At 40.2% G+C, this 26,535-nt stretch overlaps 1 pseudogene; it reads left to right on the forward strand.

Moving 5' to 3' along the window:
• The first annotated feature begins 4,379 nt into the window (after positions 1-4,379).
• Positions 4,380-6,389, forward strand: LOC144256428 (MAP/microtubule affinity-regulating kinase 3 pseudogene; annotated as a pseudogene).
• The last annotated feature ends 20,146 nt before the right edge of the window (positions 6,390-26,535 follow it).

Below are 26,535 nucleotides of genomic sequence, written 5' to 3' on the forward strand. Positions count from 1 at the left end.
CGGGGCCTACAGCCTCCTGGGTGCCCTGTTCTCTTGAAAGACTGGGCACTCTCTCTATTTGCTATTCACCCAGACCCCAAGGTTGTGGAGCAGTGGAGCTGGGGGCCATTGGCTTATTTTGCCTAATTCCCTCAGGTAGCCATGCCCCCAGGAGCTTGTGAAAAAGGGCTCGGGTGTCAGCGCTGTGGTCGCCAATTTCACTGTGGTGGGATCCATCCCCCAAACTCTGATGACACCAGTTCTCTGCCATGGTGGACCCTGGTTTTCTTGCCAGGGTGTCCGATGGGAAGGGTGGGTCTGGTCTGTCTCTCCTAAATCCTACCTCAGCTCTCAGTCCGCTGGACCATGGAGGCTCTGTTGGCACCACTCAAAGGATCCTCCAAAGCTCCAAAGTTTTGTTTCTCTACTCTGCTCAAGGGTCTCTGTAGCACTGAGTTGCGGTGGGTTGGTGGCGGGTCGCGAATCAACCAGCCAGTAACTCCACATGCCAGGTGGCCTGGATTCACCCTTACCTGAGCACACTGTGGCCTCTGAGACTCAAACTGCTCAAACTGCTCAAACTGCTCAAACTGCTCAAACTGCTCAAACTGCTCAAACTGCTCAAACTGCTCAAACTGACTCAAACTGCTCAAACTGCTCGCTTAGGTACCACCTCAGCCCAACATTGCTAGGCGTTCCTGAGCAGACAGCATCCAGACATTCTGAAGTCTCTCTGTGCCAGCATAGCTGAGGAGGTCATAGGATTGCTCCTTCCGCACCCACCGCCATGTTCCAATGTGGACATTTATTTTTAATTAGAAAGTTACAGATTCTGTTATTTTGTGCTGTGATAGTAACATATCACAGAAACTTATATTTTACTGTTCAGGAAGCTGAGCGTCCAAGATCCATGAGACAGCATTTGGTGAAAACTTTCTTTCCGGGTCATCCCATGGCAGAGGGTATAGAAGGGTAAGGGGGCACTAACTTACCCTGTTATGAAATCCTATTCCCACCATAACAGCATAATCCACTTATGAGGGCAGAGCCTCATCACCTCAACAAACTTACCTCATAATATTTTTTCAGTGACATTAAATTTCAACATGACTTTTGGAAAGGACACAGAATCAAATCATAACAGCCTTATTGACATGAAATAAAGATTATAGTTTTATATCATCTAAATTTGGCCTACTGTAAAAAGAATCATAAACAGAGATAACATGTTAGCACATTTTGCATGGTGAAAACATTAGATGAAGAGAGGCACTTTGAAGAGAAGGGAGACCTATAAAAATACTTGGCTAAAATATATACACATTTTTAAATAAAAATTTGAATTTAAGATATTCTTTATAATAATTCTCACTGAGTTTAACAGGTATATCACTAATTGTAGAAAGATTGTTTTCCTGATTAATAATATAATATGCTGAAAACAGTCAACTGAGAAAATCAATATAGGCAAATATTAATTATAAAATTTAAGCATGACCAGGATTGTGGGAAATGCACTGAAATTTTTAAATGAGATCTTCTTTAAAAATGTATTCTTCAGAAAAAAACATCTCTGACATGAGATTAAGGAACACATGAGGTTAAGAATCTGATTAAAGAACATGGATGTATACAAAGAGCTATCATTCTTCCTCCAAGAGTTTATAGCCAATATAAAGATTTTATCTTTTTTAAAGACACTTTGGTACTCATGAACTTGTGGAATTTTAATTTGCATAAAATATTTTATTTAAAATGAGTTTTTGACTAGAACCATTGTAGTAAATAAAACCATTACTTGTTTTAAATGGAACTGTTGTTTTACTAGAATCATTACTTTTTAACTATACCATTGTATAGGCATAGTGAGAAAATAAAGCTAATCATCAGCTCATATAAAATGTTCCAAATAATATATAATTTTATTGTTGACTACTTCTTATGCCCCGCTTTTTTAACTCTCAAAATGTTTCATATTAAATCTTAAATTATATGGTCACAACATAAAATTTAGACAAATAATCTAAGTTTTTCAGTGGGTGTTTAATACCAAAACACAACACACACAAAAAAAAACAATGTGTCAGACCTCTATTGAGAGCTGATGGAAGCTTATGGAAGGCCCATAAGGCTTGAAATCTTACATTTATTGATGTTGCTAGAGGTGAACATGAGTCACTGAGAACAGGTTAAAGCATTCACAGTATCAGCCACTTAATGGGGGAGAATATTTAATAGTTATTGTACAAATCTGGTAGACTTAAATGATACCTTCTACTAACTGCAAATAGTATGTATTTTGAATTTGTTGTAGCATCTTGATATGGTTGAAGCTCAGTCCAATAAGGAGGACACGGCTTTGAGAAAAAAGAAAACAAAGGCTTATTGCTTTGCCAACAAAGGAGAAACACAGGAGGCTTCTGTCCCAAAGGCTGTGATTCTGCCTGTCAGCAGGATCAGGGGGCTTATAAAGAGGTGATTCAAGGCTATATTCTACATGTTCTCTGTCTGGAGTTGTAATTCACTTGTTAATTTGGGAGAATCATTTCTGAGATCTTCTGGTACCATCCCCAAAGTCTGGATTACTTCCTTCCTTTGGTGGGTGTGAACTCTAAGAGAGAGAAATCTGCCTGTAATGGGGAAAAAAAGATAATCCTGTTCCCCCTGAAATCAGGGAGGAGCAATGAGAGAAGAAGAGAAAAAACATACGTACTTCAAAAATGAGTTACAGGGGCAGAGCACCAAGAGCTCTATTCAAAACACAAGGTGCACCACTGTTACATTGACACCAGTTGTGTGTAGCACTATTAGAGTATAATGTGTGAAAGCATTCAATATGGACAAGAAGACTGCTATTAACAAGGAAATGCTGCATTGATGTGCACGTGCCCACACACACACACACACACACACACACACACTCTCTCTCTCTCTCTCTCTCTCTCTCTCTCTCTCTCTCTCTCACTCTCTCTCTCTTCTGGTAATTAAGAATACAAAGCAATGGTAAACTATTTATTCCACAAGTATTTGATGAGTACAAACCATATGCCAGGCCCATTTTTGAATGTTGTGTATTTGTTCAAAAAATGACTTAATTTCCAAAAATCATACCATAGGGTAAGATATAAAATTTCAGCAGAAGATGGAGTGCGGCTGCACTTGAAATTGCGTCCAGGTTTATTTTGAGAATGACTTGTAAGTCTTAAGTGGCCACATGTGTGATGCATTTTATTTTGTTTCTTTACTGATATTAAAAAGCCTACATGTTCAATACTGGAAGTAAATTAATAATCTCCTTGAAAGATACAGGTATTTGGCAGAAATGCAAGACAACTTTTACAAAGAAGAGAGGTGAAGCTAGTATTTGCATATTGCGGCCCCTACAATGATTGAATAAAGGAGTTTTGAAGACTTTTGAAAGACACTAGGGAAAAAAAGCAGATGAGCAATACACAAGAGCCTGGGTCCCTGACCTGTTACCAAAAACCTTGGGCCTTGTCCCTGATGGCCATACAACAATGAGGAGAAGGTTTTGAGATGGAGGTAAAAGGAGGTTTATTGCTTTGCCAGCAAAGGGGAAACACAGGGGACTCCTGTGCCAGAAGACTTGATTCTGCCCATCAGGGAAAACAGAGGGTTTTTAAGGAGACTATTCAAAGGCTCCACTCCAGGTGTGCCCTGACCAGGGGTTCCCAGGTGCATCCTGATGGTGTGTTAGGATTAACTAGTTTATCTGGGAGATCATCACTTCCTAGTTCTTCTGGTGACTTCTCCTTCCTGTGGAGAACAGATAACTCAAGGTAATCTTGTTCCCTGCCCCCAGGTTAGGGAGGGAGACAGGGAGAAGGGGAAAAGAAAAACATTTCCCTTTTAAAATAAGCAGCCAGGGTTATATTCAAAAGGTAAAGTGGACCACTCTTACAACCCTAGTGCTTCCACCAATCAACTTCACCATCCAAATTGAATTGTCAAGTGTGTTTATGTCCAGCTGAATATTTGTGGAAAAAAAATAGTTTTCTTTTTCATCAGGTCTTGACCCACAAACTGTCAAGTTCCATAGACAGAGTAAGCGCCTGGGTCCTTGGTCCACTTAGGGTGCATATGACCACTCTTTATGCAGTCAGTACCTTTATGACTGCATTGACTGCCTAGGAGATAATAGAATGAGAATCCTGGAAATGAGTGGACCTAGAACCACTCCTCATTTGCCTTTTGGCCTTTGATGTTCCCAGAGCGAGTTTTTGAACTGGGCACGATATTTGTTGGTAAAAGGCAGTTGTGGTTGTTTTTTCCCCAACCCATCTCCAACTCTCTCCTTGTTTCCCCCCCACCCCCTGTCCTTGCCTAGCCCTCACCTATCCTAAATTTTCCAGTGACACCCAGACCCATCGATCATCAACATGGGTCAAACCATGCAGCCATCGCATGGAGCTACACGGGCAGAAGACACCTCCGAGACTGGGCACTCTGGAGCACAGCGCCCAAAATCCATAGCTTCCTCTGCAGGTAAACAGCGTCGCATTGGAGATTATAGACTAGTGAAAACCCTCGGCAAGGGGACCTTCGCCAAAGTCATGCTGGCCCGTCACGTCCTCACAGGTAGAGAAGTGGCAATCAAGATCATCGATAAGAGACACCTGAAGCCACAAGTCCTCGAAAAGATGTACAGAGAGGTGAGAATCCTCAAGATGTTAGACCACCCACACATCGTGAAGCTCTATGAAGCTCTGGACTGCGAAAAAGCACTCTGTTTGGTCCTGGAGTACGCTAGTGGAGGGGGAGTTTTGGACTGTCTGGCCAAAAAAGGAAGACTGCAGGAAGAGGAGGCAAGATCTATATTCCGGCAGATCGTGTCTGCAGTCCAATATTGTCACCAAAAGCAGGTCGCCCACCGAGACCTGAAGGCGGAGAATCTGTTATTAGACGCACAGATGAACATCAAGCTAGCCGATTTTGGACTCAGCAACGAGTTTACACTTGGGTGTAAACTCAACACGTTTTGCGGCAGTCCGCCCTATGCAGCTCCAGAGCTCTTCCAGCACATAGAGTACGATGGTCCCGAAATCGATGTGTGGAGTCTTGGCGTGGTTCTGTACACCCTAGTCACCGGGTCGCTTCCTTTTTTTGGGCACAATGTGAGAGAACTTAGAGACAGAGTGCTACAAGGTAGATACCGAATCCCTCTGTACATGTCAACAGAATGTGAAAATCTGCTGAAACGCTTGCTGGTGCTCAATCCAACTAAGCGAAGCACCCTAGCCGAAATTATGGGAGACAGGTGGATCAACAGAGGCCATGATGTCCTCCAACCCTTTGTTGGTCCAGAGGTGGCCATCTCCCATAGAAACATCTCGTTGGCTAAGGTGCAGCCAAGCAGGGGCCTCAGAAAGAGCACTAGCTGGCCTCCTCACCGCAAAGTGCAGCGAAGCGTTTCCACTCAGAAGCAGACACAGTCCCTGCACCATGCTGGAACTGGGCCATATCTGACCAGCACTGCCCAGAGTCACCTCAGAGAACATCCAATGGCCTCCCAGAAATCCGGCGGCAGTGCTGTGGGAGGAAAGGGAATTTCTCCAGCCAGGCCCATACCTGGGATCACCACCAGTCCCAAGGAGCTGGAGACTCCTGAGTTCAAGAAAATGCCTGCTGCCTACAAGAGCAGCACACCATCTGGAGGGAGGACACTGTGGAGTAAGTACATTTGCCGCAAAACATCCAAAGCAGACACACATTCAGTGAGCCGGAATGGCCAGAACAACAGCACCTTCCCTCCTCAGAGCCCTCCAGAGACTTCAACCCACAGTGTCCCAAGTACCTCCACCCGGGGCTGCATCTGCTTCCCCAGAGCCAGTGCCCTTCGTCGAATGTTCCACCGCCAGCCCCGGGAATGCCAAACTGCAACACGCGAAGGTCCTCTTGCTTCATCCAGCTGCTTCCATCCAGCTGAAGAATTGCCCCAGACTCAAAGAGGCACCACTGGGGTTTTTACATCTAAAATCATAAGAAGGCCTCCAGCTGAGTCTGAGAAGACCCCGAGATATAAGGGCTCAAGTCATCATGTCCCTACTGAGCAGAGAAAGGAGAACCATCAAGCAAAACCTCGCTCCCTGCACTTCACCTGGAGAATGAAAATCACCAGTGCCATGGACCCTAGTGACATCATGAGGGAAATCCGCAAGGTGCTAGATACCAACAACTGCCAATACATGCAGAAGACGCCCTTTCTGCTCTTCTGCATGCATGGAGATGGGTACACCCAGAAAGTGGTGCAGTGGGAGATGGAAGTGTGTCAACTTCCCAGACTATCTCTCAACGGGGTCCGCTTCAAGCCGGTTTCAGAGAAATCAAAGGCCTACAAAAACCTGGCTTCCAAAATTGCCCGTGAGCTCCAACTGGAACCCAGCCATTAGAACCAAAATTAAGCAGCAACTTGAAGTCTTTTCCTCAACACTGATGGACATATAGAATAACATTTAGGCAATCGTTGGGAGCAGTGACTAAATTAGGGTTTTCTTTAATTGTCCGAGGAGGTGATGCCCCTTGTGGGAATTCTTGATGCAAGGCGCTGGTCAAGACTGCCCAGTTTCTTGGGTGAAGACCTGTTCCACCTGTACCACCCAGGGAGCTATTCAGTTCTTGAACTTGTGGTTCAGGTGGCAGGGCTCAGCGGTGGAACATTATGGGCACAAGCTGCTACTCATAATTGGACTGGTCGTACATATGACCTTGGTTTTGATGGCTTTGCCCAAATTTTCTCACAAAAAAAATCTTTTAAGTATGAAACTTATATAACAAACTTGTTGAGCTGGCTCGTAGCCATTGCACTCTACTGGAGTGTAATATACACGCAGTTCCAGCTTTTTCTCCCCTTGGATTTCTGTCTTTTCTCATCCCCCATGGCCCCTCATCTGGTTTCCTCAATCAACCACCCTGCAGGTGGCAGCAGATGGGACCCAAACAGGCTATTACACTGTGGAGTGCAAAAATGATCACAAGCCTTCTCAGTGTGATCAATGAAAGGGGTTTTGGGAGAAAGTTTGTGCAAAGCAAGCCAAACAGGGTCATAAATAGGGGCAACCCGATTATGATGACCAGCTTGCTTTGATAAACTTCTAACTCCCACACCTGGCATCCAAACCTCATGGTCAAGAAGTGAAGAACTCCATGAGTGTCACAGAACCTCTGTTTGAACAGATGGTTCCCATAGCAACTGGGACGTCTCAAGGGGCGCTTTCCCACTGAGAGTTCCTGAGACAGCCTTTGGCTTTGTCACAGAACATTTCAAAAACACTAATCCGCTGCTTCAGACAGGCATTGTCATTTCCATCTTCCTTCTTCTACATCATGACCTGAAAATCTGAGGTGAAGAACACCACACCTGGGAGTGGAAGCTGGCCTTTACTATGAATGCCCTAAAGTCGTGAGACGCCGAAAAAGAAAAAAAGAGAGAAAGTCGCATTTGAGACATGCCAATTCCTAACAGTACAGTGCTCCATCAATGGCTTTCATTTCAGAGGTACTCCTTCTCTCTTTACATGCTCTCCATTGAATGATCCCAAGACAGCCATTGCCTCTGTCACAGACCTGTCAAGAACCCTAATGCAGTTGCTGCTTCAGACAGTCATTGTCATTTCCATCTTCCATCTTCTACATCATGACAGTAAAATCTGAGGAAAAGAACACCACGACTGGGAGGGGAAGCTGCAGTTTCCTATGAATGCCCTAAAATCGTGGGACACCAGAAAAGTAAGAAATAAAGAGCCATTTAAGACCTGCAAATTCCTAATGCTACAGTGATGCACTAAAGGCTTTCATTTCAGAGCTAATTCATCTCTCCTAACAGATTCTTCATGGAATATTTCCAAGACAACCTTCGCCTCTGTCAGATCATTCAAGAACCCCAATCCATTGCTGCTTCATACTAGCATTGTTGTTTCCATCTTCCATCTTCTACATCCTGATAGTGAAATCTGAAAAAAAGAACGCCACCACTGGGAGTGGAAACTGCCTCTACTATGAAAGACCTAAATTCATGGAACCCCGAAATAGAAAGAAACACACACTTGAGACCTGCAAATACTTAACAGTTCAGTGCTCCATTAATGGGTTTCAGTTCAGAGGTAATCCCTCTCTCTTCACATGCTCTCTATTGAATGTGCCCAAGACAGCCATTGCCTCTGTCACAGAACATTTTAAGAACCCTAATCCAGTTACTGCTTCAGACAGACATTGTCATTTCCTTCTTCCAACTTCTACATTATGACAGTAAAATCTGAGGAACAGAATACCTCCACTGGAAGTGGAAGCTTCCCATACTATGAATGCCCTAAAATCATGGAACACTGAAAAAGAAAGAAAGACCCACTTGAGACATGCAAATTCCTAACAGATCAGTGCTCCATACGTGGCTTTCAGTTCAGAGGTAATCCATCTCTCCTGATACACTCTCCATTTAATGTGCTCAAGAGAGCCATTGCCTCTGTCAGAGAACATTTCAAGAACCCTAATCCAGTTGCTGCTTCAGAAGTCATTGTCGATTCTGCCTTCCATCTTCTACATCATGACTGTAAAATCTGAGGAATAGAACACCACGCCTGGAAGTGGGAACTGCCTCTACTATGAAAGACCTAAATTCATGGAACCCCGAAATAGAAAGAAAGATGATCTTGAGACCTGCAAATACTTAACAGTTCAGTGCTCCATTACTGTATTTCTGTTCAGAGGTAATCCATCTCTCTCCACATGCTCTCCATGGGATGTGCCCAAGACAGCCATTGTCTCTCTCAGAACATTTCAGGAACCCTAATCCAGTTGCTGCTTCACACAGGCATTGCCATTTCCATCTTCCATCTTCTACATCATGACCTGAAAATCTGAGAACACCACCACACCTGGGAGAGGAAGCTGGCCTTTCCTATGAATGCCCTAACGTCATGGGTCACCGAAAAATAAAGACCCATTTGAGACCTGCAAATTCCTAACACTACAGTGCTCCATCAATGGCTTTCAGTTCAGAGGTAATCCATCTCTCTTAACATGCTCTCCATGGGATATGCCCAAGACAGCCATTGCCTCTTCACATTGTCTCCATGTCATGTGCCCAAGACAGCCACTGCCTCTGTCACTGAACATTTCAAGAACCGTAATCCAGTTGCTGCTTCACACATCATTGTCATTTCCATCTTCCATCTTCTACATCATGACAATAATATCTGAGGAAAAGAACACCACGACTGGGAGTGGAAGCTGCACTTTATTATGAAAGCCCTAAAATCATGGGACACCAGAAAATAAGAAATAAAGAGCCATTTAAGACCTGCAAATTCCTAACACTACATTGCTGCATTAAAGGCTTTCATTTCAGAGGTAATCCATCTCTCCTAACATGCTCTCCATTGAATGTGCCCAAGACAGCCATTGCTTCTGTCACAGAACATTTCAAGAACCCTAATCCAGTTACTGCTTCAGACAGGCACTGTCATTTCCATCTTCCAACTTCTACATTATGACAGTAAAATCTGAGGAACAGAATACCTCCACTGGAAGTGGAAGCTTCCCATACTATGAATGCCCTAAAATCATGGAACACTGAAAAAGAAAGAAAGACCCACTTGAGACATGCAAATTCCTAACAGATCAGTGCTCCATACGTGGCTTTCAGTTCAGAGGTAATCCATCTCTCCTGATACACTCTCCATTTAATGTGCTCAAGAGAGCCATTGCCTCTGTCAGAGAACATTTCAAGAACCCTAATCCAGTTGCTGCTTCAGAAGTCATTGTCGATTCTGCCTTCCATCTTCTACTGTAAAATCTGAGGAAAAGATCACCACACCTTGGAGTGAAGCTGGCCTTTACTATGAATGCCCTAAAGTTATGCGACCCGGAAAACAAAAGAAAGAAAGACCTGCTTGAGACATGTAATTTTCTAACAGTTCAATGCTCCATCAATGGCTTCAACATCAGAGGTAATCCATCTCTCCTAACTTGCTCTCCCTTTAATGTGCCCAAGACAGCCATTGCCTCTGTCACAGAACATTTCTAGAACTCTAATGCAACTGCTGCTTCAGACAGGCATTGTCATTTCCATCTTCCATCTTCTACATCATGACAGTAACATCTGAGAAAAAGAACACCACGCCTGGGAGAGGAAGCTGGCCTGTACTGTGAATGCCCTAAACTCATGAGACCCTGAAAAAGAGTGAAGGACCCCTGTAAGACATACAATTGCCAACAGTTCATTGCTGCAAAAATGGCTTTCAGGTCAGAGGTAATCCTTCTCTCTTAATATGCTCTCCATTTACTATTCCCAAGACAGCCATTGCCTCTGTAACAGAACATTTCAAGGACACTAATCTGGTTTCTATTTCAGACTGGCATTGTCTTTTCCTTCTTCCCCATCTTTTACAACATGACAGTGAAATCTGAGGTAAATAACACCACGCCTGGGAGAGGAAGCTGGCCTGTACTATAAATGCCCTAAAGTCATGGGACACCGAAAAAGAAAGACCCATTTGAGACCTGAAAATTCCTAACACTACAGTCTTCCATCAATGGCTTTCAGTTCAGGGGTAATCCATCTCTATTCACATGCTCTCCATGGGATGTGCCCAACACAGCCATTGCCTCTGCACAAAACATTTCAAGAACCCTAATCCAGTTGCTGCTTCAGAAGTCATTGTCGTTTCCATCTTCCATCTTCTACATCATGACCTGAAAATCTGAGGAAAAGAACACCACACCTGGGAGTGGAAGCTGGCCTTTACCTAAAAGTCATGGAACCCAGAAAAAGAAAGTAGGACCCATTGGAGACCTGAAAATACCTGACAGTTCAGTGCCCCATCAGTGGCTTTCAGTTTAGAGGTAATATGTCTCTCCTAACATGCTCTCCATTTCATGTTCCCAAGAGAGCCATTGCCTCTGTCACAGAAGATTTCAAGAACACTAACCCAGCTGCTGCTTCAAACAGTCATTGTCATTTCCATCTTCCATCTTCTAGAGCATGACAGTAAATTTTGGGGGAAAATACTCCCAACCTGGGAGTGCATGCTGGCCTGTACTCTGAATGCCCTGAAGTCATGGAACCCCCAGAAGAAAGAAAGACCCATTGGAGACCTGCCAATTCCTAACAGTTCAGTGCACCTTCATTGGCTGTCACTTCTGAGGTCATACATCTCTACTAACATGCTCTTCATTTAATGTTCCCAAGACAACCATTGACTCTGTCACAGAACTTCTCAGAACCCTAATGCAGTTGCTGCTCCACACAGGCATTGTCGTTTCCTTCTTCCACCTTCTACATCATGACGGTGAAATCTGAGGAAAAGAACACCATGCCTGTGAGTGGATGCTGGCCTTTACTATGAAAGACCTAAGTCAGAGAAGAAAAGAAAGACCTACTTGAGACCTGCCAATTCCTAACACTCAGTGCTCTGTAATTGGCTATCACTTCTGAGGTAATCTCTCTCTCTTCACATGCTCTCCGTTTACTGTTCCCAAGATAGCATTGCCTCTGTCACAGAACATTGCAAGAACCCTAATCCACTTGCTCCTTCAGACAGGCATTGTCGTTTCCATCTTCCATCTTCTACATCATGACAGTGAAATCTGAGGAAAATAACACCAAGCCTGGGAGTGGAAACTGGCCTGTACTGTGAATGCCCTAAACTCATGAGACCCTGAAAAAGAGTGAAGGACCCCTGTAAGACATACAATTGCCAACAGTTCATTGCTGCAAACATGGCTTTCAGTTCAGAGGTAATCCTTCTCTCTTAATATGCTCTCCATTTACTATTCCCAAGACAGCCATTGCCTCTGTAAGAGAACATTTCAAGGACACTAATCTGGTTTCTATTTCAGACTGGCATTGTCTTTTCCTTCTTCCCCATCTTTTACAACATGACAGTGAAATCTGAGGTAAATAACATCAAGCCTGGGAGTGGAAGCTGGCCTGTACTATAAATGCCCTAAAGTCATGGGACCCGAAAAAGAAAGAAAGACCTACTTGAGCCATGCAAATTCCTAACAGTTCAGTGCTCCATCAATGGTTTTCAGTTCAGAGGTAATCCATCTCTCCTAACATGTTCTCCATTTAATGTTTCCAAGACAGCCATTGCCTCTGTAACAGAACATATCAAGAACCCCAATCCATAACACATGGAGTGCATGTGACCTTCAGCGATGTTTCCCACTCAATGTATTTTGAGTGATCCTTTCACAAGTGTACCGGTCTCCCTTGACTTCGTTAGGAACACAATAGTGCATCTTAAAGGTATGTTCTTTCTGATCGACACAATCTCTGTTCACACACATTCATACCATTGTCATGACTGCAGCCAAGCACTGTGATGATTTGGTAGGTATATTTTAAACTTTAGGTGACATAGCATACAAGATTTCTATCACTTTGTTCCTAAGTTCTTATATTTGAACATTAAATAGTACTCATAATTTTATTTTTTGTTCCAACAATCATAAACACTAATTTTTTAATTCTCTGCTTTATAACATACAGATATTAGCACTTTTGACTCTTCCTCTGAGTTCTTTCAACTTCTGTTATTTGTATTTTATTTTTTACATTGTCAAGATTGGACAATTATCTAGTATATATTACATGGAAAGGGAAATCCAATTGAATCTTAAATTAAGAATATTTCCATTCTTCGTATGTCATGATGGTTAAAAAAATAGACCAACAAAGTTTCATGCATAATAACGATAGTCTTTCAGAACCGGAACATTTCGTCACTAAAAATCTCCTGTGAAGAAACCTCTGAATATTCAATATGAGATGTACATATGTCCTTAAGAGATGCACACTGACACTGAGGCCAATCAGGTCAATCAAGTCAAGACAGCCAATCTTATTGGCTACCCAGGTCAGGTAGGTGGTCTGACATTATTTTCTACTAATCTCATGTTTCCACTGACGTCTTTGTGTACACACAGGTGTTCATGCTCTGCCTACATGAATTTTTATAGTCAACATGCAATTCAGGTGTTGCTTGCTTCTTTAATCTTGTAAATGAGGAAAACTACTCACAATACTTATGATACTATGATTTTGTAATTCCATTTCACTGAGTAGTGTCTTTTCCCCCTTTCTTTCCTTTCCCTTTTGGTACTGGAGATTGATCCCAGGTGTGATTTACCACCGGACTATTTCCTCAGTCCTTTGACTTTTTATTTTTCAGACAGGGTCTCACTAAGTTGTGAAGGTTAGCATTGAACTTGTGATCCTTCTGTCTTGGTCTCCCAAGTGGCTGGGATTAGAGGTGTGAGCCACTGTACCTGGCATTTCATTTTATTTCACTGGCTCAGTGGTTTGTTTTACAATTACTCCCCTTTTCCTCATCAATATTTGCCTTCAGTATATAATCTTTCCTTCACTTTGTCCTATTTCATCTAATGCAGTTTCATTGAACACAGTAGGATCATGATCAAAACAAAAGTTCCAAGAGGTGTGTGGTGCACAACTATCATAACAGCTACTCAGGAGACTGAATCAGGAGGATCAGAAGTTTGAGGCCAGCCTCAGCAATTGAAAGAGACCCTGACTCAGAAAATGAAAAAGGTTGGTGATGTAGCTCAGTGGTAGAGTGCTCCTGAGTTTAATCCCTAGTACTTAAAAAGTAAAGAAAATAATAGAGAAAACACAAGAATTTCTCTTGGGAAATCACAGAAACCCTAAGTTCCACATGTTAAAAACTAAATTCATCAACGAGAACCCAGAAGGCTTCCTACTTCCCTTCTTTTGGTCTCTGTCCTTCCTGCTGCAAAGTCTTATCTGCTGGGCCTCATAAAGACCAGTTGGATTGGGGCAGTTTTCTCTGTCCTCACTTCTGCTACCTCTGTTTGGTCCCAATGAGATTTTGAATTCTCTTACTGAAGAACTGTTCCCTCTTCACTGTTCTCCTTGCATACAGTCTTGCTCACCTTCACACCCTTCTCCACCTCCAGTCAGAATAGTCTGTTTTATATTCAGATCCAGTAAAAATCAGTTTTTTGCTTGAAAGCCTTATTGCCTTCTCATTATGTATGTACATGATAATGCCTCAAATCCGGGACATGATTTTTGTGGCCTTTCATTGTCTAGATTCTGTTCATGTCATCAGCATAGTATCATAACACCCCTTCTCTAACTCTTACTTCAGTCACACTGAATGATTCCTGAGCCTCTAACATGAACTTTGTATTTGGCCCTTATCTGGCCCTTAGGTTTTTGCGTATTGTGTCCCCTCTCACTGGAACATTCTTTCATCACTCTCCTCTCCTGGCCAGCTTGTATATCTAGGTTCCCTACAGATGACAAACCCTTCCTGAACATCCTCTTAATTATCTTTCCCAAGATAATGTTGTAGTTACTCTCAGAATACCTATATCATGCTGACATGATCTCTGTATCTATTTTACCTTGAACTGTGCATTTCTCACAGAAATTATATCTTATTTGCTGCTTATCCTCAACACCTGTTACAGATAGGGACATTGCCTTGTATCTGTTTGCTAAGTGGATGAAGGACAAGTCCTTTGTCATAGATTCCTTGATTCTCAGAATAATTGCAGTAGGGCAGATAACTATCTCATAGGATGATATAAGTATCATTTTTAAAAGGAATGATGAAATACATAACATCTTTGAGCTGCTCTTAGGGTTTGGAGAGAAGTACATTTACTGCCATTGAGCCTTTGGAAGTAGACATTCTGACATCAGCTTTGTCTAACCCTTTTCAAGCTACCAGTCTTCATATATCACTTTCAAGAATTTCCACATGACTAAAAAAAAAAAAACTCTTTTCTATATGCTTTAATTCTCCAGTTGCCTCAATTGGAGAAAAAATATTGTTTCTTGTATTTTGGGCAGTATATATGATGATCTTCATAGTTATTCTAAGGCATGTTACATTAGGATAAACTTGTTTCAACTAAATTTAAATCCAAAAACTCATTTGTTTTCTCTCAGAAATCTATTTGAAATGTTTCTGCAATCCAGTTATTAAAAAAAAATCTTTCCAAATGGGAATATTGTCCTCTAATGCCCTAATTAACCTCTACAAACTGTATTTGTATTCCCTCTGCAGTGATTTCAAAATCTCCATGGTCTCTGAAATGTTTATATATCACTGGGAGATCTGGGTTCTACTGAAAGGTTTGGATTTATTGTCTAAGTTTTGCTTATCCAATTCTTCCATGGTACTATATCCATTGTTAAAAGCAAATATTTTCTTTTCTATACTTTATTCTTTGTTCTTTAAGATTTGTTCTACTTGTTTTCTAATAGCAAATCATTACTATTTGAGGGAATTTTGGTTGAATTTCCCACATTTAAAAATTACTCTGAAAATCATATTGTCAGAGTAAAATTTGGCATAGAAATCAGCACAATAAGACTTTTAACATCTATAAGTCCTGCTCCTTCATTGGTTAGATCAACTCTGACTGACCACAAGAATAATGGATGTCCAATTGCTTTCTCTTGGAGCCCCAGCTACACACACCAGCCTCAGGTCTAGTGGCAGGAAGAAGCTGGGCCTGGGCAAACTCCCTTCCCAAACCCACACTCAACCTAAATCGTTTTACTTTTATTTGCTCTATATGTTGAACAGCTGAGTAAAGACTTCATTTGGGAAAAAAATTAATGGAAAACTTTGCTACAATGTATTTTAAGATCTTTTACCTTAGAGCCTGGGTAAGGCTTAGAGAAGATAGATAGAATATAAAGCTCCCTAAGGGCACCAATCCTTTTGGTTATATCTCCAATATGGCCTATTTGATGTATACTTGGCTAGCTTATCAACATTGTGCATCATACTCAGAATCTCTAGGACAATTCCCATATATTATAAATGGACCCAAGGCTCATGCATTGCAGTAATTGTCCAGTGTGTGCCTTTGAAACCTCTGTCAAACCTAAGGCTGAGGAAGGCTGGTTTTCTTCATTGAGCATTCTGAAAGATTGTGTGTGTGTGTGTGTGTGTGTGTGTGTGTGTGTGTGTGTATGTGAGAGAGAGAGAGAGAGAGAGAGAGAGAGATAACCTCAAATAAGCCTGACTTGGAGATTACTCTGTTTATCTGTACATTTTTAATATCCACTAAAATTTTTAGATATCTAAAACATGCAAGTACATTCCAGAAGCAAATCAGACCTTTTGTATTTCTGTTTCTTTCCAACAGTGTTCCTGCGGTGTTGTCACTTGAGGAGGACATTGCTTCGATTGCATATGACCATCACCTCTTCTCCAGTCTAGAATTAGTGGTACTATTTCTTTTGGGGAAATGGCCTTGCTGTACTGTATGGATTCTAGGGAAAAGGGTATCAATACAGCCCTCTGGAAACTCATGGACACTGAGTCACATGACCCTGTTAGCCAAACAAAACTACTACTATGGGATTTGTACTTCATTTAGAAAGAAATAAGTGCTCTTCTCTTAGACTAGTGAGATGAGGTGAGCCTGAATAATTGCAGACCGTTCTTCCTTACCTGTAGGCTTGCTCAGCTTTCATCTGTGTGATAGAAGGATTGATTTATATATGCTCATGCTAGTACGCTTAGGTGGCAAGGAGTCTATCTCCCTGGCAGGATGCCTGTAGCACCACTCTACCCAGGAAAAAGGCAGTTTCTACAGAGAATTTTATTTTGAGATGTTTTCAGTTTTAGTTTTCACATTTCCAAACACTGTCATCTCTTCTTGCTTAAGGAAAAGTTTGGAAACTAAAAGAAAAGTTTTATGACAGATTGCTCAGCAATCTGTCCTGTGGTTGGGATAAAAACAAACATGTATTTAGTAGTTTTTTTACCTTTTAACACTCTCTTGTTTGCAATATACAAATTATTCCAGTATGCAATCTGCAAATGTTCACTGTAAAGTATATGCTTTTCCTGTAACCTGTTTTCTTGTACTGATGACATGGGTCTATCTTATCAGCTTCTGCATTAAAAAGAATTAAACCAATGATCCATTTAAGTCATTATTAATTATGCTACCCATATTTCTTCTCCTGTGAAAATATGAGCATGACTATCGTTAAAGTGGAATTCATTTTCTTTTGTACTTCTATAAGTTAGTTTCTATCTTCACAAATAATGTGTACTAGACAGACTCCTTTTCACTCCCTGACAAGTAGAGTGGAAAAGATAAACTGGAATTAAGGATCACAATAAAGTCTCTGCTATCACTTTGGTCCTTATTGCTCAACTGAGTCCTACTCCTCTTAGTACTTAAAAGAGTTCTATGGTCGAAAACAAAGCATCATTTTATCAGAGGACATTTCACTAATAATACAAATGAGCAAAGTTTGAAAATTTCTTTATTCTAATTTATTTTGATTCTTAGTACTGAGAATTGAACACAGAGCCTTTTCCTGGGTAGGCAAGCATTTTACCGGCCAGCTACATACATCCCAAGTCCTGAGAGTTTCTTTATTCTAAAGACACAATGGAAATACATAATTCCAATGTATAACTTCCCTAAATTTTATTTGCTTCTCTGTTGTTACAAGGGTAAACTTTCATAACCACACTACCTGTGGCTACACAACCTGGATTGCACTTTATTCTGAATTGCTCCACCCCTGCAATAATTGTCTACCTGCCAGCCTAAGGGATACTACTGAAAGCTGGAGCTAAAATGCATTTTTAAGTCATATATCATGTCAAAGGATTTTAGATTACTATGTGACATTGAAATCTATATTTCAGCTTTTGCCTGTGATCTAGATTGAGAATTTGTAACATTTCTCTCCTACTGGCAAAGATTTCCCTGGGGAATTTATTTATTTTTTGTTTGTTTGTATTAGGTGTATCAATCACAAACAATTATGCTTATAGTTTAGCAAATAATTTAACTTTTTATTTAAGTTGATGTAACACATGTTTAGAACAGAGTTCTAAAGGTATTGTAATGTCCAAAAATGCTCGTAAATTATTCCCTTGTTAATTTTTGCATGCAAATATTTATTAAGTATACTTATGTAAGAGAAACAACAATGAAAAAAAAAGTACACATTCATAAATACAGTGTTCAACCCCCTGGGCTGCAGGGGTTTTTCAGTCTCAAAGAAGGAACTTTGAGGATTCAACCGACAGGGGTTGGATATTTTATGACTCACGTGCTCCTTGATGGTGGCAAGCCAGGATACAATAGAGGGCTGCACGGCATGTACAAGCAGGGGAATATATGGGATAGGCTGCTTGCTCACTGCAGAGGTGAAGTTCTTCAGAAGTTTTATGAGTACATTCTTCTACTTTATAATCAAGGTCACTCTGCTTTATTCCTCACCTGAAGATTAGAGAGAAAGGAAGCAGCCAGTTGCTCCTCTCCATTTTCTTCCTTCTCACATTCTTTGGAGTCCTTACCTCACTGCCAGGAACAATAGCCTTCCTAGGTACTGACTAGTGTTTACCCCACACAGAGATAGGAAACACAGGTAAAGGAAGAGCCAGCTCCTCACAATAAGAATAAGGATTCTTGCCAGATGTGGTGGCCTATACCTGTAATCCCAGCAATTGAGGTTGAAGCAGGATGATCTCAAGTTCACGGCCAGCCTAGGAAGGAGGTCCTGTCTCAAAATCTAAAAAAACAAACAACAACAACAACAACAAAACTGGGAATATATCTCAGTGGCCAAATGCCCCTGGGTTCACCCACAGTACTAGGGAAAAAAATCAGGGATGCTCACAAATCATGTAATTAAACAAAGAAATAATAAATCTTTTTTTAAAAGTATATATTTTGATTTTCAATTGACACAGCTAATTGTACATACTTATGAGACACAGGTGATATTTCAAGATGTGTATAAAAATGTGTAAAAATGTGTCATGATTATATCAATTTAATTGACATATCACCTCAGATATTTATCTGTTTCTGTGCTTGGAATATTCAAAATTTTCTATTAGTTTTTTTAAATATTTAATTGCGTCAAACATAGTTATTTCACTATGCTATAGAACATTAGAAGACACTCTTCTCATCCAACTGCACCCCTATACTTCTCATCAACCCTTCTTCTTCTACTCCCTTCCCAGGCTCTGATTACCACAGTTCTAATCTCCAAGGAAGTAAACATCTTATCTTTGACGCCCAATATTAGAATGAGGTTGTGGTTATGAAAACTTAACTGCTATATATTTTGAGGTACTCACATGTTACAGCAATGTAAATTTCCACAAATTCATTAAATACTTCAAGGTTAAATGGAGTGGCTACAGAAGAATTCCCCCCACACACATACACCCAAAGCTATGCCTAGTTTTCATTAACAAATAAGAACTACTCAAATATCATTATCAAATATTCTTACCAGTACTATACATTGCTTATTTAAAAGTCATTGCAGTCCTATAATTATCATTATGATCACATACATTGTGTTCAAAGTGTATAGATTTTTCTAGCTCTCTAGACAAATATGCAGAGCAGCATTTAGGTTACACAATGAAAATTTCTTGAATGTACAAAACGCAGTAAAATGTGAACAAATACCAAGAATATTTTTAGCTTTGAATAAGAAAATTTTGAATTGAGAGAAAAAGGCAATAGTATTAAGCTCTATATTTTCTGAAGTGAAGACATCTCTGTGGTCTAAATGCATCTTACTAGACAAATCTGGTTAACATTCGCATCCGGAAGAGGCAAAGTGTGAAATGCAAAAAAAAAAAAGGTTTGATCTAGTCCATTAACTACATTAATAATAATAAAAAAACTCTGCTTATCAGATAACCTATCTGATAACTTCATGGATCATTAAAATTATGTGAGAAGCTTATCTGTAATATGGTTTTGAGGTTCTTTAACATACTCTTTATGGGGGAAAAATGCAACATTTTTTCCCAGTGAATTCAAAACCATTTCTTCTATGTAATTCCACATCAGGTTTTACATTTCGCTTTTGCTGAGAGGACTTATTGTGCCTTGGGGGCATAGGCAATTTACAGAGGGCAAATTTACCTTTGTTCATTCAAACTGTCCTTCCCAATCTCTTTCCAGTTTGGGGGTGTTATGGTGGTGAAGATGGAAAATGCATCTCCACTTCTCCACTTCCTTGAGTCAGGAGCTGAATACCCTTATTTATATCTTCCATCCACTTTTCTCCTAAAACCCAAACTCCCATTTCATTGGTATATTGGCTTTAAGGAGTTTTTGAGGAAACATGGTGATTAACAGTGAATGTTTGAAAGTTTCACTTTCCATGGTTGTTTTCAGCATATGGGAATATATGTAATCTCAAGTCAGCCTCTAAATAGAGCCATCAGAATGAGAAGTACAGAGACTCCATGATTAAAGGGAGCATGGGAGAAGGGTTCTTGGTTTGTCCTGTTATTCATGTGTGTGTGTGTGTGTGTGTGTGTGTGTGTGTGTGTGTGTGTATTGGAGACAGTTTGGTAGGTGACTTCACAGTTGTGATACTCTGTTCCAAGATGATGGTGGGTAGGTGTCCACTTGGTAGGGAACATGGATGCTCAACCTCCTGATATTGAGACTTGGAAGCATTCCCCTTAGAGAGGGGTGGGCAGGGCCCGCCTGTAACTTTCAATCTTAGCTTTTTCCCCTCTTTTAGTTTTCTCTCCTGAATGCAGTGACAAAGATGCCCACTCACATACTGATGTTGCTACTCCCAGAGCTGGAAATGCTGCAGTGGTTTTCTTTGGAGTGTGAGATATTCTAGGTTACTTAGTGTTTCTTCCATACCATGTTTTATAGCTTTATTTGGTAAAACTAATTTAAATCCTTTTATACTTAGATAAAAGTAACTTCTATTAAAGATAAAATAACATGAAATCATAGGTACCACAAGATCGGGTCCTCTCATGAAATATTGGAACATACATGAGTAATTGAAATTTTGAGACACAGAGAACATTTGGTATCATTGATATAGAAGTAAGTTAGCTCAAGAACAGTCTTCTGGGGTTCCAACATGGCGGCGGGCGTGGAGAGATCAAGTCTCTGACCTCTTCAGCTGTGCGGGCATAGGGAGTCATAAACATTCTAAATTCTGTATGCTCAGGATCACTAGGCAATGCTGAGCTGACGTGGATCTGGGGCGAACAGTCTGGACCTCTCAGAACACACACTGAGCCCAGATCGGCTGAATTCAAGCTCCCGTTCGCCTGCTTCCCGCAGACAAACAGCTGTGACTCAGCACTAATCCATCCGGCTGAAACAACTGGTCAGCCCTTCTGATCCTACAGAGGTAAATGCCAACCGAGCCTCCATAGGTAGTGGCCACAGGTTTGAAATGGGCTTGGGAGAGACAGTAAGGACCCACCCGTTGCATTGGTCACCTGGCAAAGGGAAACGAGCTGTCGCCATTTGCAAGAGATACCACCATGGAAGAGAACTGATGTCACCAGACTGCGGCGGAGGAGATAACTTTATTGAAACCTGTGGGGTGTAATCCCCTAGCCTTCCCTCTCCACACATCGGGGAAACCTTAAGGGCCCCTCCCAGCTCTCCCGTGAGCTCGATAGCCAGACTGAGGTGTGGAAAGCCAGGCTACCTATCCCGCCAGTGCTGACGGCTGAGGTCTCTTACACCAGCTACTGGGGGCGTGGCTACCGGAGGGCAAGTAAAATTCGCTGAGCGTTCTCAGCCCCAAGCTCTACAAACTTAGGGTCTGAGGGAATGGCAAACAGGGAGAGTGTGCCCAGTCGTTCATGAAAACAGGGCTCCCGGGAGCAGCAGACCTGGCGTGTAGCCAGTAATGTGGTGAGCGGCACCGGTGAGAGGGGCCTGGCTAGAGGAAAAGTGGGGAAGTGACTAGACACAAGAGGAGGCCCTAGGCACTCAGGATTGGAGACTCCCCCAGTCTGGGAGGAGGAGCTGCTGCACAGTGATTGGTTCCCGCGTATTGACAGGAGAAACTTGGCCTGGTGGGCACAGCGCCACCTACTGGAAGAGAAGTTAATCAAACTCTAAGACTGCATTTATTAGTTTTTTTTTTTTTCCTTTTTTTTGATTTGGGATTTTTTTTCATTTTCATTTTTCTTTCTTGTTGTTTTTTAAATTATTTTTCTTCTAATTTTAATTTTTATTTTTTTATTATTTTTTAAAAAATTTTTTTTTCTTTTTTTATTTCCTATTTTTTTTCTTCTTTTGTCTTTTCATTTCTTTTCAATTTTCTTATTCCCCCTTCTTTGAATTCTACCTGCTTACTCTCATTCTCTTTAGTGACTTCTTCCCTTCCCTTCTAATACCTTTCCTCCCAAGCATCAAATAAATTTATAGGAGTAAACAGTAACTCAGCAGTCAAACAGAACAAGAAGTAACATGAGCAGCTTGAAAAAGCAAGGAAAAAAAGGAGTACAAACAATGCAGGACAGCCTAAATATTCAGGAGGACCTAGAGTCATCAGAAAAATGGTCATATAAAGAACTCAAGAAACACCTTAGACAGATGGAATGGAACCTTAAAGAGGATATGAGACAGCAAATTCAAGCAGCAAAAGAACACATTGAGAATGAATTACATAAACAGATAAAAGAAGTTAAGCATCTTTATCAGGAGATAGAGATTATAAAAAATAATAAAACAATAATTCTAGCAATGAAGGAAATGACAAGCCAAATCAAAAACTCAACTGAGAGTATCACTAACAGAGTGGAGCAAGTAGAAGCCAGAACGTCAGATAATGAAGACAAAATATATCATCTTGAAAAGAGTCTAGCCAACACAGAAAGGCTGGTAAAAAATCACGAGAAAAACATCCAAGAGTTATGGGATAACATAAAAAAACCAAACTTACGAGTCTTCGGGATAGAAGAAGGTACAGAGATTCAAACCAAGGGAATGAGTAACCTGCTGAACGAAATAATTACAGAAAATTTCCAGAAATAAAAAAGGAAATAGATATACAAATTGAAGATGCATACAGGACACCGAGCACACAAAATCACAGTAGACCAACGCCAAGACACATTGTTATGAAGATAGCCAATATACAGAACAAAGAGAAAATATTAAAAGCTACAAGAGAAAGGAGGCAAATTACATTCAGGGGTAAACCAATAAGGTTAACAACGGATTTTTCATCACAGACGCTGAAAGCAAGAAGGTCATGGAACAATGTATTTCAAACACTGAAAGACAATGGATGCCAACCAAGAATTCTGTATCCAGCAAAATTAAGCTTCAGGTATGACAACGAAATAAAAATCTTTCATGATAAACAAAAGTTAAAAGAATTTACAGCCAGAAAACCAGTATTGCAAAGCATTTTGAGCAAAACACTACACGAGGAAGAACAGAAAAACAATAACCAAAACCATCAGTGGGAAGTGCCTCAGTAAAGACAGAGACTGAGGGGAAAGATAATCATGGAGAAACAAACTCAATTAAAAAAAAAAAAAAAGGATAAATAATCAAACATGGCTGGAAGTACAAACCATATATCAATAGTAACTCTAAATGTTAATGGCTTAAATTCTCCAATAAAGCAACATAGGCTGGTATCATGGATTAAAAAAACAAATTCAACAATATGCTGCCTCCAGGAGACACATCTGATTGGAAAAGACATACACAGGCTGAAGATGAAAGGATGGGAAAAAATATACCACGCACACGGTCCTCGTAAGCAAGCAATGGTGGCCATCCTCATATCGAATAAATTCGAATTCAAGACTAAGTTAATCAAAAGGGATAAGGAAGGACATTATATACTGTTAAAAGGAACCATTCACCAACAAGACATAACAATTATCAATATTTATGCACCAAATAATGGTGCTGTGACATTCATAAAACAAATTCTCCTCAAGTTCAAGAATCAAATAGACCACAACACAATAATTATGGGTGACTTCAACACACCTCTCTCACCATTGGACAGATCCTCCAAACAAAAGTTGAAAAAGAAACTATAGAACTCAATACCACAATCAATAACCTAGACTTAACTGAAAATATATAGAATATATCAACCATCATCAAGTGGATATACTTTTTTCTCAGCAGCACATGGTTCCTTCTCAAAAATAGACCATATATTATGCCATAGGGCAACCCTCAGTAAATATAAAGGGGTGGAGATAATACCATGCATTTTATCTGATCATAATGGAATGAAACTGGAAATCAATGATAAAAGAAGGAAGGAAAACTCCTACATCACATGGAAAACGAACAATATGTTACTGAACGATCAATGGGTTACAGATGACATAAAGGAGGAAATCAAAAAATTCTTAGAGATAAATGAAAATACAGACACAACATATAGGAATCTATGGGACACAATGAAAGCAGTTTTAAGAGGGAAATTCATCGCCTGGAGGTCATTCCTCAAAAAAAGGAAAAACCAACAAATAAATGAGCTCACACTTCATCTCAAAGCCCTAGAAAACGAAGAGCAAAACAACAGCAAATGTAGCAGAAGGCAAGAAATAATTAAAATCAGAGCAGAAATCAACGAAATGGAAACAAAAGAAACTATTGAAAAAATTAACAAAACTAAAAGTTGGTTCTTTGAAAACATAAATAAGATCGACAGACCCTTAGCCATGCTAATGAAGAGAAGAAGAGAGAGAACTCAAATTACTAACATACGAGATGAAAAAGGCAATATCACAACAGATGTTACAGAAATACAGAAGACAATTAGAAATTATTTTGAAAACCTATATTCCAATAAAATAGAAGATAGTGAAGACATCGATAAATTTCTTAAGTCATGATTTGCCCAGACTGAGTCAGGAGGATACACAAAATTTAAACAGACCAATATCAATGGATGAAATTGAAGAAGCAATCAAAAGACTACCAACCAAGAAAAGCCCAGGACCGGATGGGTATACAGCAGAGTTTTAGAAAACCTTTAAAGAAGAATTAATACCAATACTTTTCAAGTTATTTCAGGAAATAGAAAAAGAGGGAGCTCTGCCAAATTCATTCTATGAGGCCGACATCACCCTGATTCCGAAACCAGACAAAGACACCTCAAAGAAAGAAAACTACAGACCAATATCTCTGATGAACCTAGATGCAAAAATCCTCAATAAAATTCTGGCGAATCGGATACAAAGGCACATCAAAAAAATTGTGCACCATGATCAAGTAGGATTCATCCCTGGGATGCAAGGATGGTTCAATATACGGAAATCAATAAATGTTATTGACCACATCAATAGACTTAAAAATAAGAACCACATGATCATCTTGATAGACGCAGAAAAAGCATTTGACAAAGTACAGCATCCCTTTATGTTCAAAACATTAGAAAAACTAGGGATAACAGGAACTTACCTCAACATTGTAAAAGCTATCTATGCTAAGCCTCAGGCTAGCATCATTCTGAATGGAGAAAAATTGAAGGCATTCCCTCTAAAATCTGGAACAAGACACGGATGCCCTCTATCACCACTTCTATTCAATATAGTTCTTGAAACACTAGCCAGAGCAATTAGACAGACGAAAGAAAGTAAAGGCATAAAATAGGAAAAGAAGAACTTAAATTATCACTATTTGCAGATGACATGATTCTATACCTAGCAGACCCAAAGGGTCTACAAAAAAACTACTAGAAGTAATAAATGAATTCAGCAAAGTGGCAGGATATAAAATCAACACGCATAAATCAAGGGCATTTCTGTATATCAGCGACAAAACTTCTGAAATGGAAATGAGGAAAAACACTCCATTCACAATATCCTCCAAAAAAATAAAATACTTGGGAATCAACCTAACAAAAGAGGTGAAAGATTTATACAATGAAAACTACAGAACCCTAAAAAGAGAAGTAGAAGAAGATCTTAGAAGATGGAAAAATATACCCTGTTCATGGATAGGCAGAACTAACATCATCAAAATGGCGATATTACCAAAAGCTCTCTATAGGTTTAATGCAATGCCAATCAAAATCCCAACGGCATTTCTTGTAGAAATAGAGAAAGCAATCATGAAATTCATATGGAAAAATAAAAGACCCAGAATAGCAAAAGCAATTCTAAGCAGGAAGTGTGAATCAGGTGGTATAGCGATACCAGATTTCAAACTATACTACAGAGCAATAGTAACAAAAACAGCATGGTACTGGTACCAAAACAGGCGGGTGGACCAATGGTACAGAATAGAGGACACAGAAACCAACCCACAAAACTACAACTTCCTTATATTTGATAAAGGGGCTAAAAGCATGCAATGGAGGAAGGATAGCATCTTCAACAAATGGTGTTGGGAAAATTGGAAATCCATATGCAACAAAATGAAACTAAATCCCCTTCTCTCGCCATGCACAAAAATTAACTCAAAATGGATCAAGGAGCTTGATATCAAATCAGAGACTCTGCATCTGATAGAACAAAAAGTTGGCTCCGATCTACATATTGTGGGGTCGGGCTCCAAATTCCTTAATAAGACACCCATAGCCCAAGAGTTAAATAGAAGAATAAACAAATGGGACTTACTTAAACTGAAAAGTTTTTTCTCAGCAAGAGAAACAATAAGAGAGGTAAATAGGGAGCCTACATCCTGGGAACAAATTTTTACTCCTCACACTTCAGATAGAGCCCTAATATCCAGAGTATACAAAGAACTCAAAAAATTAGACAATAA

This window comes from Urocitellus parryii, chromosome 8 (assembly GCF_045843805.1).
Source record: "Urocitellus parryii isolate mUroPar1 chromosome 8, mUroPar1.hap1, whole genome shotgun sequence".
Classification (NCBI taxonomy): domain Eukaryota; kingdom Metazoa; phylum Chordata; class Mammalia; order Rodentia; family Sciuridae; genus Urocitellus; species Urocitellus parryii.